Raw genomic sequence first — 12,678 nt, 5'->3', positions numbered from 1 at the left:
GAGCAAAAACGTGTTTTGGTGATCAGTACATGCTAAAGATTAACTTGTGTTCCGGAAAATATAGAAAATAAATTCTCACAGAATCCTATGAAACTTACACTGAATGTTCAAGGTTACAAATAAATGAAACTTTGGTAGAAAATGTATAGTGGCTGAGTAATGAGCATATAAAGATGTGGAAATCCAGGTACCGGTAAGTAGATCCCAACACCATGTGCTAACACAGGTCACTTTGTGCTAATTGGAGTCGTGGTTTTTATCGAAGATGATGCCCAGTTAGTTTGGTTTTGTTGTTTTTATTTCACTTGTTCAAACAACCAATCTACTGCAGGATATACAATCCAGAATAAATCACAGCAATTTTCTCTCAAAATATGATTCCCATACCAGAGCTCAAGATTAACTTTAATTACTTTTATGTTATAGGATTATGTAACACCATAGACAAGGCACTTTACCTACAGTTGGCTCTTGTGACCCAGGGTGTAATAATGAAAACCGGGCATGATTTATTCCTATACATGGAGATTGCGACCCCCATGATTTGGAGATAGGATAATCCTTTCCTGCCCACGTTTACATAGCATAGGGATGTTGTGTCATAAAATACTAAAACAGAACTATTGAGTGTTATTGCTAGCACCTGTATCATTATTTCTTGTATTTCCGACTTCCAACTCTGTATCCAACCACAAACAACAAGGAGACAGATTTTATCACTTTTATCATAATTATTGGACACTGCACACCTTAAATGAAGAGGTACAAATCACCTAATAAAAAAATTGTGTTTACCTAACCAAAATGTACAAAAAAAAACAACCCAATATTATTTACCTTACATTTTATGTTAAGGAGTGTGAAGTAAACAAAAAATAACATAGAACCGCTTGCACGGAACCCGAGTTGGTCTTACAGACAGGCCCTATTCCGTGCATGGGGTATGGTTGCGTTGACTAGTCTACTCACAAGTCACTTTTATGTTAATTGTGTAACAATAGATTGCAGGACCTGATGTTGCCATCAAAGAGAGAGAGAGAGTCTGTTTAAACTTGCAGTATCTCTTGATAGAAGTGATATTTGCATCTCATATTTTTTTCAGAATAGTTTGGCAACAAAGAAGCCCTATATCATACAGAATACATATATTTTGTTGTGATTGGTACGCTTTAAAGACAAATCCTAAGTGGCTGTTACAGAGAGGCTATATGGCTGTGTACTGTGTACTCGATTAAGTCTTATGTTACCAATATACTAGATTTGTAAGATGTGAATGAAGTCTTTAATGTGCCACATATGTTTGGTATTAGTTGGGTATCCATACTTGTGGAAAGTAAGAGAAACACAATTGCCACATCATGCCAAAAAAAAAACATTTTGGAGATGCTATCTGTGCATGGGCAGATGAAGGTCAAAACAAAACAAAAACAAAACGTTGAAACAATGAGTAAAACTCATCTAGATGAGAGCTGGATACGTGCTCGGAAAAGTTACGTTTCATTATTCATTTATGTGATGAATGCAAATTCCATCATACTAAGGTGGAATTATTCTTTTTTAGACCATTATCACTTTGAATGTGATTATCATAAACAATTTTAAAAATAGGACTTCTCCATGTTTGAAACATTTTTTTAATCTTTGGGGTCATTTTTGCTAGTGGTATCTTTGAACGGGTCTGTTGAACGGTGGTTGTGAGAACACTCTGTTGTTGCCATTCCCTTTTGGCAATACATCCAGACAGTAGGCACATACCATTTTTTTGAGAAGGGGGGGGGGGGAGGGGGTCAGAAATAATTTCACTACTACCAATTCACTTATTTGTAGATATTGTTATTTATATTTTAAAAGCAGATATTTTCAGTAAAATTTCATGTGGAGATACAACTTTAGATTACATTGTTGGTTCCAAAATGCTTTTAAAAAAAGAAGATGTTCCCTGATTTGAAGCTTCACTTTGTATCTGTGTTTGATGATGTGACCTATTTCCAACCATCTCAAATTTGCCATAGTTGACTTTGAAGTTACATTAATTTGATACCACAAACTCCATACTCATCAGCCAATATTCTACTAAAAGTTAAACCTGTCACTGGGCTTGTTCGAAATACAGTTTAAGAAGAATTTTCTTTGTTAAACGTGATCATAGACCCAGCATTCGGTTTAGCTGAATTAGTAAAATATGGATCATTATGTTTAAAAGAAATCTCCCTTTATTCCTTTTTTGTTAATTCCACTATAAATTATTATATTCTAAATCAGCAAATGTTGGAGTGAATGTGAAGATTATATTGTCTTGTTTGAAGAAAAAAAATGTAATTTTTGTAAAGCAATGGAAAATGTGTATCTTTATTTTGTCAGTTTTTATGGAGATTTTGATTATTGTAATATTTAAGAAGTTGATTTATTTAAGATCTTTGATATGGACGTTGCTTTGTTGTATTTCATCAGAATATTGATTAAAACTATTGAAAATTGGCATTGAAATATGCGAAGCTCATACAATGTATATATCTTTCAATATTTTGTGTCGTGCTTGGATTCAGGAATGACTGAGACACCAGTATCATGAACTAGTCCTCCATTTAGATAGTAGTATCATTACATGTTGCAGTAGCAGCAGCAGTAGTAGTATAATAAGTAGTAGTAGTAGTAGTGAGTGAGAGAGAGAGAGAGAGAGAGAGTGAGAGTGTGGTATCATTACATGTTGCAGTAGCAGCAGCAGTAGTAGTAGAATAAGTAGTGGTAGTAGTAGTAGTGTGAGAGAGAGAGAGAGAGAGAGTGAAAGTGTGGTATCGGTACATGTTGCAGTATAGCAGGAGCAGTAGTAGTATAATAAGTAGTAGTAGTAGTAGTAGTGAGAGAGAGTGAGAGTGTGTGGTATCAGAACATGTTGCATTAGTAGTAGAATAAGTAGTAGAAGTAGCAGTAGTAGTAGTAGTAGTGCTAGTAGGAGAGAGAGAGCAAGAGAGAGAGAGATAGTAGAAGTAGTAGTAGTAGTAGAGTTAGCAATGTACAATAGGTATGTCTTTAAAAAAATATAACCAGGTAATTTTGATGGTCCCAAAGAGTTATAAACATTTGTTCTAAAACCTAATACTAGAAAATATTTTGAGAATCAAATTTATAAAGTTCAGCTATCTCACTCCCTGTCCCTCTCCCTTCTACCTCCGTCTCTCTTTGTCCTCCACTCTCTCTCTCTCTCTCTCTCTCTCTTCCTCTCTATTTTGTTTTTGTTGGGAGCATATACCATATGCACGATGCAACAAATTGAGGTCTCTGTGCAATAACAGGAAACTAAGTGAATAAGCAGATCCAAGTCCAAGGTTCTCAAACATTCCTGTAAAAAAGTATAAATCGGTCTTCACACTAGTTTGTCTAAAATGGAGCTGTACACAGTGCTCGACTATGAGCGACTCGCCAAAGAGAAACTGGACAAAGATGCATGGGAGTATTTCAACTACGGAAGGGAACGAAAGTGGTGCTTTCAGGATAGCATCGAGGCATTTTCGAGGTATGTCAAACACGATCGCAAAATCCTTCGAGAAATCAACTGGAGGGTTATGTCAATATATAACCTTTTGTAGTTTGTAGATATATATATCTCATCCATGAATGCATGTTTGATTATGTAATGTGTCACTGTAATGCTTGCACATTTCAGTAGGTGATAAACAGGGCTGTTGAAATCGCCTGATATTGATTTTTGGAAGACTTTACAATCGTATTTCAAAGCCCTCTCTGCACTAGTTTGGTATGAAGGGATTAGACCTCCCCGCAAGGTCACTGGCAGCTCTCAATTAACATAAGAAAAAGGGCATCATAGGGGATCAACGGGTACCGCTTAGGCATTGTTGGCTGTATAGAGGGCGCAAGTAGATATAGTAGTGCAGTTGGGCTTTAATATGCGACCAATCTTATACCGTAGTTATCGCGCAGAAACCAAAAAAAAAAAAAAGGAGAAAAGAAAAATAATGAAGAATGGGATCAAGACATTTGCAAGTACCTTTGTACCGGAAGCGCGCCGGAAGCAGTTTGGGATTTTTTTTTTTTTTTTTTTTGGGGGGGGGGGGGGGGGCAAACATTCCAGGGGGCTCACCTTCCAGAGGCAGTGGCGTAATGAGAAAACACGTTTGGAAGGGGGGGGGTAGAAGAAAAATCTGCATCACCACCACTCCTACACGTTTCATGCAGGCCCCGAGGAACATTTTTCAAAGTGGAGTATTAACGATCAGGTAGAGCGTAAATTGGCGTGGGGTCAAGGGGCTAAGCCCCCGGAAGCTCAGGGTTTTTGGCATTAAATTACGGTCAGAAAAGCATATTAAGATACCTTATATGTGACACTGGCAGGTCACTAATTGGCGGGGAGTCCAGGGGGCAGAGCCCCCCGAAGCTCAGGGGTTTAGGTATTTATTTACGGCCAGACGAGCATTCAGGGGCCCGCCTTAATTAGGGCCCTTGATGGGGTCCAGCATATGGCTCCAAATAGTCTCATTGGACAACGCCCCCTATCGTCAGAGTTTAGCATCATAACATGTTAGGCTACTGACTTTTACCCCCCCCCCCCCAAAAAAAAAAAAAAAAAAAAATCGTTAAAAATTCATTTTTTTTTTGTTTAAACGAAAAGCACATCTACCCCGACGTACGTTGACACTAGCTCTTTCATTGGAACCCTCATGTCCCATTGACTTTTGAAAGTTCACCCACCGTAATTTGGTCAAAATAGGTCGCTAGCTCGCCATTGCCTATATAACACATGTGAAACAAGTCGAACTTTGGACGCAATTTGACACGCGATTGTAAGGTTATAGGTCAAGCACACGAAGGATAACAAGCATGAATTATCATAGATCAGTTCTGATCGGTTCATTATGTCCATTTCAGCCAACCCCCACCGTAATTTTTCCATTTAGTATAGGCAAGCATTTTGCCGAGGTAAGCAAAAACATAAATATTCATGATCGCCATGGACTATTCGATTATTTACAGAGGGGTGCGATTGTGCACCACATCAAACTCCCCTACTTTAAGTCAAGTATTTCATTGTATTGTGTAGTTCAAGGTAGGTTCATTTTAATAACTGTTTAATTATCAGATATCAATGATAGTTTAAAGATATGAAAATTGTTTTTGTATTTTATATTTAGCAAAGCATGCAATCTCACATACAAATTCACTACCAAGTGTCGTCTAATCCGCCAATTGCCGTCTGCTATATACGTCCAGCGAGCGAAAATGAGACAACCGGAGCAATATGGGGGCAATGATTGTGTATGTGAAACCTCCTCTGCATCTATCCACGAATTATAGACCAGAGTTTCAATAATATGGTTCGGCCTACAAGTGAAATAATGAGTAGGTCTATTAAAGTCAATTATTTGTTCTGCTTGTTATCAAATAAATGATTCTCTGATGATGGTTTTTGTCATGTCAACAGATATCGAATAAGAAGCCGGGTGCTTCAGGATGTTTCCAAGCGTTGCCTAGCAGCAACAGTTCTTGGTCAGTCCATCCCATATCCGATCTGTATTTCACCGACAGCCTTTCACTTCTTTGCTCATCCTGATGGCGAAGAGGCAACGGCAAAAGGTATTATGTTCAGACTTACTAAATGGTTTAAAGTTTTAGTGCTTCATACTTGATTTGCAATGCCTAATAGGATCAATCTTTCATTCATAACACAGTTACAAAGACTTTTACAAATCACATGAGGGCAAATTCATGAAACTATTGTATATTCCATGGAAATGATATTGGGATAATGATTATTGATAGGTAGTTGCATCGTTTGCTCATTTAATAGATGAAGGACAAGGCTATTGAAATTGCCTTAGGTCGATTTTTGGAATTGAGTCTGACCATGAAACTTTCGTGGCATGTGGCATATGTATGGTTATTGTGCCTAACGAAGATTTTGTTGTTATTACTGATGCGTGACGTCATCTAGGCGCCATGTTGTTAATTTCAAATAATGCATGGTCACATGTCATTCATATACGTTGTCATTTCTGAATGACATTTGATGTGCATAAATTGGAGGTCATGCGTAAATATAACGTGTCAACAAAATCCACGCGCGCGTAAACAAACATTAAAAAAAAAATTCTATTTTGAATCCGCCATAGCTCGTCAAAAAGACTGGAGACATTTTTCAATCTCTTTTGCCATGGTTCTTCCTTCATCTTCCTTGACATTTCATTCATATTTTTGCTTCTATAACATACAAATTCCTTACCGTTTGGCATACACACATATACACAGGGTTTTACCGAACTATAGTCAGCATAATCATTTCTACTGTTCTACATCCTTGGTCACAAAATGAGCTTGTAGATAAGCGTGTTATATGAGTGGAAGACGTGATTAAAAAAAAGTTGTATCTTGTTATTGCTAACAAGTTTTATGAAGCAGGGCCCTGATCCTTTGGAATCTTGGTATGCATGGCTTAAATGCTATCTTTTTAAGTCAATGAAGAGGGTGATTAATTCACACGGCAGCTTTCCTTAATTTGAATCTTCAGGTGCAGAGGCTGCAGGAGCCTTGATGATACTCTCTTGCGGTGCATGCTCTTCTATGGAAGACGTTGCCATGGCAGCACCAGGAGGTCTCCGATGGATGAACATCTATCCCTTTACAGATCGTCAGCTCACAGAATACACCATCCGCAAAGCAGAGAAACTGGGTTTCAAGGCACTTGTTGTTACTGTTGATTCTCCCGTGCCAGGTATAGGCGCCGTTTCGGAACATGAGCAGTTGAACCACCCCTCCCATCGGTATGTTAACGTTTGCTGCTATCTATTCTGTAATTGAAGAGCACCTTCAATCTGTGGGCATGCAGGTCTAAGCTGTTTTGTCCCTTATGTTACTGATCATGATCATGTCTAAGAAAGTAAGATTTTAGTAAGCCCCTTAATACAATTATCAGATATAAACTCCTCATCGAAAAGAGTTCTGTTATTAAATCTTTAGCATTGATATCTCTCTTGGTAGTATATCATTGCAAAGCCTGTTTTCCCCCTTTGCAATAATGCCCCATTTGTAATGATTATGTAATCATGGAATGTACAGTATAACTGAACATGGGGCTAAGTCAAAAGTTAAATGTTGCAAAAAACATTGCTATTAATGCTAAATATATTACTCATTGCAACACCGCTGCAACACTTTGCAAGGTGATAAAATATATCATAAGCAAGCGTCTGTACGGGTGGACCGGCGGTCAAATAATTCCGTAGAGTATAAAAGACGCTTGCTTACAATATATTTTTTTCACCCGACGAAGTGTTGCAGCGGCGCACGAAATGTCGTGATCTTTTGATCCTTTGTTGACCATACATTGCGAGACAAACGAATGTCACTCGCGATATAATTTTCGATACATTGCTATTGTCAGTAGTGAATTCTTCATTTGTTTTGAGGATAGATTGGGTTTTAAAGGTATAACAAAAAATCAACTCAAGCGCAGTAGAAATCATGTTAGGTTTACATTATTATGCATCATTGTCAATCGAAGATGCAAACGGCTGGAAATGTCTTATTAAGTTCATTTTATGAAATTCTTTGAAATGAATTTCTATATATTTTAGTATTGTGTCCCTTGATTCTTGATTCTGTTATCTTTAAAAAAAAATTTGCTTGTTTTTCCTTCTGCATACAAAGCATGCCTGTCTATGAGGCAGACATTCCATCGGCTCGTGCTGCCAAACAGGAGATCATTACAAACCATTTCAAGTACGTGGATGAGATGGAGTCCAACCCAAAAGCTACTTGGGAATACATACGCTGGATTAAGAAAGTCACTTCTTTGCCCGTTGTCTGTAAAGGCATACTAACAGGTAATCATTCTGAGGAAATCGGGTCATGCAAAAGTCACCCAACACGATCACAAAGCCTTTAAAGCGGAAGTCTACCCTGATATTAAGTTGGTTTCAAAAGAAGCAATACAAAGAAAGGAACAGGTCAGTGAAAGTTTGAGCAAAAACAAATTGAAAACAACATAGTCATGAATTTTTGAAAGTGCGATCAGTCATAAAAAATTATCAATAACTAAGAAAATGAAAGTTCATGAAATTTTCTGTACAGACCAAATAGGAGAAGAGCGGTCACAGGGTACCTCATACTGTTGTCAATAAATGTTTCACTGATGACAACTTCAAAAAGTTCAAATCATCCTATTTTTAAATGGATATTGCTCAAACGTACACTTGATTGTTTGATTTTTCTGCTTTTATTTGAAGCAAGTTAATATCCGGTTGGACTTCCTCTTTGAAATAAAAGAATCAGTCCAAAGCATTTTCAACCCATGGCCATTATCCTTTGGATGATGCAAACATTACAATGACGTGTCATATGATGCATGGTACAGGCAATCCAAGAGGGTATTGAAATTGACCTTGAGTTAAAGTTAATTTTGTGAAAGACTTTGTAGTCATGTTACCCAGAAATATATACATATTGAACAATGCATGAAATATATATCCAACAATCATTCAAAGTTTACTGTTTAGGGGGAAAGATGCAAAATACATCATATCTGCTTTTCTTCATTTAACACAATCTTCAAGAATTTCAAGAAATCAATTGAAAGGCAATTTTTGAAACTAAATTATTGCCTATTGAAATCATGTGTGGATCATGGCATTGTCATGTTCGCACGTTACAAAAGGTGACGCACAAACATATTGTAATTGACTTAAGTTGATTCCTTTTGCTTTTGCTCTGCGGTTGTGTTTCGATAGCTGCATGAACAAAACTAAGAAACGGCATCAAATGTTTTTTTCTCCATTGACGTACAGCTGAATCTGCCTCAGATGCTGCGAACGCAGGAGTGGATGGGATTCTTGTTTCAGCACACGGTGGAAGACAGCTGGAAAGTTCACCCGCTCCGGTATGTACATGTATATCCATGCCAATAATAATAATAATAATAGGCCTAGTCACATTTGTAAAGCGCTAAAGTAGTACTAAGTGTCTATAAGCGCTTTATATTGTCGTTATTATCACTCCACCCCGGTCATTAGATTTCCTAATCCACACATGATAGATCACACGATCCTCCCCCGGGGGAGTATTCCAGCCAGGCGTCATTTTACAAGTGCACACATGCCAACCTAACCACATCGACGTTCGCATCCTACTGGGTACCCATTTAACATGGAGAGTGGCAAATGTAGATTAATGTCTTGCCAAAATGACGTTAGTGCCACAGCAGGACTTGAACCCTAAACCATGTGATCCGCAGTCTAGTGACGTATCCACTAGACCTCCACACCTCTACATCTCTCTTCAAGGCTCTTGGGAGAGGCACAAGAGCTGTCAATGCTTTGAGTTAACACTATTAGGGCTGTTATATCTTTTTCCACAGATCGATGCATTGGCCGAGGTAGTCGAGGCTGTACATGGTCGAGGAGTTGAGGTATACATGGACGGAGGAGTTAGGACAGGAACTGATGTCTTCAAGGCACTTGGAAGAGGTGCAAGGGCCGTGTTCCTAGGCAGACCTATCCTGTGGGGACTTGCTTGTCAGGTAAAAACCTTTTTAACCTGGGCAAAATTGCTTAAAACCTAGCACTGATGGTAACTTTGCCATCGATATGGCATCAATAACTACCATGGCAACATTAATCAATAGCCACTATCAAATCAAGGTTTCCATGGAAGTCACCATCAATTGGAAAGTTCCCAACAATGGTAAGGTTCATGTAAAAGGGCCCAGGAGTGCAGAGTGTACCTTGAGAGGGAATGGACAGGGGCTGGGAGGGAAGCTGGTACTTCTAAGCTCACTCCAGGGGCGGATACTTGGGCGGCCAAGTGAAAAAAAAAAGGGGTAAAAGAAGGGGGAAAAGGGAGAAAAAGGAAAATCCTGGATCCGCCACTGGGTCAACCCCCCCCCCCCCTTGGCAAAAAGCTAGATCCGCCCCTGCACTCCTTGCACTTAATCCAGTTTCTCTTCTTGGTATTTTCCACGTGAATCGCATCATATTTCACACTGGCACATGCAGGAAGGTTACAAATTTATATAAGTACAAACAAATATAGCATCCAGTGAAAGTCATGGCCCACCTAAAACTCACATTTAAACAGTGCCGAATTCTACATGATAACCCACGACCATGGATCTGTAACATGCAATGCTGTATTGTAGATTAATTTCCATGAGACAGTATTACAACTTTGAGCAGTCTTGACATATGCATTCTCATTTCTTAAGCCCTTGTTATAGCTCTCCCTTTAACCCCCCTCTTTATTATTATAATTTTCATGACAGTTGAATGTATCATTGGTACATAATTGTGAATTTGCAGATTGCTTCTATTAATTAGGCATATATAGCAATGTACAATCTTGTTTTACCACAATTCTGAAAAAGAGTATATGAATTTAGGCTTTGATAGGCAGCAAGCAATAATGCATAGATATAGGCCAATGAATGCCAATGGAACACAATTTTAATGTAGTAAATAAAGTTTAAAGACCCTGTTGGAAGTGAAAAATGAAATAGATGAATTATGTACCAACAAAAAAGCCATAGATTACAATCATATGAATCGTATGCCATTTTAGTGTTTGCTAGAAGAGTAACAGCTCTCTGAAAACTCGAAATATAAAGCTTTGAAAATCAGAAGTTATCGACCTAAAAACAAGAATGACTTTGCATTAATTAAGCACGGCTATTTGCCTCAGCTATATAGGCGAGCCGATCAGGTCAACATGTTATGTCGTAACTGTATCTGTAAAAAAATTGACCCCTGTTGCCCCATAATTTGGAGGGTGCGGAATATGAAATTTTAGTTTGCTTTTGTGCAATACTCAAAAGGAAAATATTTCTTATTTCTTTATATTTTGATTCTATGTTCATTGATTCGGTTTTTAAATGTACATTAAAATTGAAAGATCAACTAGAAAAGAGTGAGAGAGTAAGAGAGAGAGAGAGAGAGACCCATTGCGTGGTAGTACGATCACTATACAATGAATTTTGTCTGCTCCTTCAGGGTCCTGAGGGGGTTACAAATGTACTTCAGATTCTTCGCGACCAACTTGACGCAATCCTTGCTTTGGCTGGTAAGACATAATTGTCTTAAATTTATAAATCGTGTGGAACTTCCTGAATTTATTTAAAGACACCAGGGGTAGTTGTCAAGGTTATACATGTAAGTTATAATCAGTAATACCTCAGCCACACCACAACCCAGACTCCATATCGACTCCAAAACGACAATTTTGTGGCCAATCCGGGTCATGTCCTTTTTTGATCAGTATGTTGCAGTTCTTTCCATATAAACGAGAACCATAGTACCCATGGTATAACCATGTTTATTTAACAAAGGTAAATTGGTGGTAACAATGCTAACCATGGTTCTTTTCTGCATTATCACGGTATTACCATGGTACAACTGGTAATTGTGGTACTTTTGCTCTACAGTGTGAGTCAAAAAAACAGTTTACACCTAGAAAACTGCTCATTATTTATGAACAGTAAATTATTTTTCATCTTTATATCGAAGAATGTTTCATCCCAAATCGTTTCGTATCATTTTTGTGTGGCATGTGGGCATGCTTGGATGAACAGGAGACATTGTTTAAGAGAGTGCAAAAATCGACAAACTGATACCTATGTGATGTTTGAATAAAACAATTAGGATATGAGTATTAAATCGGTCTTTGCAGATCCAAGTATTAACATCCCTAACACAATTAATCATGCCACACATATCAAAACACACACAGAGTCCCACTCAGTCAGTCACAAACACACACGCACACACGTACACAATCACGCACACAACGCACGCCCACACAGATCGAGACACACTTCCGCGCACTCGCACACTCAGATAAATGAAAAATACTCGCCGCCAAGTCATTATTACGTATTGAACATTTCTGTAAAATCGCAAATTTCCAAATAAATATCATAATGCCATATGAAAGTTTGGTACATGAACATCACAATGAATAGTTTCTCTCAAAGGACTCGGTCAGTCTGCATCTAAATGTGCTATGTGAGTGTGTGTGTGTGTGTGACTTCGCTTCTGAAAAAAGCATATACAATGCATCTCATTTGATAAATTCAACTCACTCTCTCACTTTAATACTTTTGCGCAAGTCGATTTTGGCACCGTCGCAAAAAATACCTCCTGTTCATCCAAGCTTGAACACATACCTCACATAAATGATACCAAACGATTCTGGATATAACACTCGTTCAAAACATGTATGATAATAATCTTTTGTTCATAGCTGACTTTTAAAATAAATGACAATCTTCTGAGTGTAAACGTTTTTTGACTCACACTGTATATGTAATTGTGTTGTTCTAACAGGTGTCATCATGGACTTATTTTATATAACATGACTGTCGGGTATTATACCTTGTCTTTTTTCTTTTCTTCTCCATAGGTTGTATATCCCCGAACGACATCCCACCCGGAACTGTGGTTCATGAATCATACTATCATATGAACAGAGGGATATCGCAATAACGCAGTAAAATTGCAAAACCGTAGACATTTAAAGTTTGAGTACTTATGTGATAGCATTGTGTAGAAGGTATTTTATATATATATAGTTGTTTAGATAAGATTTGGAATCATCAACAAATAACATATTGACTCATACTTGCTGAAAATGACAATTTATACATATATACACTGTGTATATACATATATAATATAGGAT

Source organism: Strongylocentrotus purpuratus, unplaced genomic scaffold (assembly GCF_000002235.5).
Source record: "Strongylocentrotus purpuratus isolate Spur 01 unplaced genomic scaffold, Spur_5.0 spur5_contig_861, whole genome shotgun sequence".
Lineage (NCBI taxonomy): Eukaryota > Metazoa > Echinodermata > Echinoidea > Camarodonta > Strongylocentrotidae > Strongylocentrotus > Strongylocentrotus purpuratus.
This window is presented reverse-complemented; position numbering follows the sequence as displayed.